Source organism: Trachypithecus francoisi, unplaced genomic scaffold, assembly GCF_009764315.1.
Source record: "Trachypithecus francoisi isolate TF-2019V2 unplaced genomic scaffold, Tfra_2.0 Lachesis_group20, whole genome shotgun sequence".
Lineage (NCBI taxonomy): Eukaryota > Metazoa > Chordata > Mammalia > Primates > Cercopithecidae > Trachypithecus > Trachypithecus francoisi.
In genome coordinates, this window is record NW_022681466.1 from 46,330,200 (window position 1) to 46,331,828 (window position 1,629).

The following is a 1,629-nucleotide window of genomic DNA, read 5'->3' on the forward strand; positions in this document are numbered from 1 at the left end:
AGGCGCCCGCCACCTCGCCCGGCTAGTTTTTTGTATTTTTAGTAGAGACGGGGTTTCACCGTGTTAGCCAGGATGGTCTCGATCTCCTGACCTCGTGATCCACCCGTCTCGGCCTCCCAAAGTGCTGGGATTACAGGCTTGAGCCACCGCGCCCGGCTCATTGTATAGTTTTATTCTTGCAGAACTTATACTTTCTTCTTGCAATTATTCTTAATTATTTTATCTTTTTGTTGGAATTATAATATGGCTTTTTCTTTCATCATATTTTCTAATTATATGTAGTCTCACATAATAGGCAATTAGAAAATAATATGTATAGACTTAACCTTATGTCTCACTAATTTATTTGTTCTCCTTTCCTTCTTAGAACCACTACTTTCTCCTCAATTCATTTTTTTCTGGTTAGAGTACATTGTTCACATACTCTTGCTAATAGCCCATCCCTATATGAATAGTTTTTCTGACTTGGAACAAGCAGGAAGTTTTTTAAGAATCACTTATAGCCCATCCCTATATGAAGATGAATAATATAAGTACATTATTCGTACTTGTTCCAAATCAGAAAATCTATTTATTTTGCCCTTGACTCTGAATGAGAGTTTGGGTAGAGAAGTCTAGGTTCGATGTTGTTTTTCCACAGCAGTTTGAATATGCTGCCTGTATTCTGCTTACATCTACTCTTGCTACTGAAATAATTATTGTCAAATTCACTCTTCTTTTGTAGATTTTCTAAACTTTTTCTTTTAGGATTAAAAAAGAATCTTTGATGTTCTGAATCTTGACTGTAATGTGTTATGCTTGACCTATACATTCTGCCACTATTCTGGAAACTCTTTTAGTCAAAAGAGGTATGGTGGTGGTGATTTTACCCCCCAAGGGACATTTGGCAATATCTGGAGACATTTTTAGTTGTCACAACTGACAACCAACCCTGGGATAGGGGAGGGAGGGTAGTGGATTTGCTACTGGCATCTAGGGAGTAGGGTCAAGGATGCTGTTAAACATCCTACAGTGCATAGAGAAGCCTCTCACAATAAAGGGTTGTCCAGCCCAAAAAGCCAACAGTGCCAATGCTGACAAACCCTGAGGTATGAGTATTTTAGTTCTAGTCCTTGGTCTGGCCAACTGGGGGCAAAATGAATTTGGCCTCAGCCTCATGGCAACACTTTCTGACTGGAAGATTCTGTCCTGGCTTTGTGACAACGGTTGTCCTGGCCCGTGGCGGTGCCAGCCTCAGTATATTACTGTGGTTTACCTAGCTCTTCCCTACCTGTACGAATGCCTCATAGGTGTTAGTTCATGGAGAGGTGCTTTTCTTGTTTGTGAGGATGGCTATGCTTACGGCAATGCTTTAAAATATCTTCCCCATTATTACTATGAGTTTGTTTTAGTAGAGGGCGATTTCAGCATGTGACCTTCAAGGTCTTTACACAAAGGTGCAAAGTCAATAAAATTAATTCTAGCAATACCAAAAGAGAAAAGGAAGCAACAAGTCACTCATAAACTCATCAACTAGAAATCAAGATTAATAATATTCCAGAAAGCTTTAAAAATACATCAGTGAAAATATAAAAACAGCTAGATAGAATTATGTTCAATCGAATAATGTGAACATACTATTTTACATAC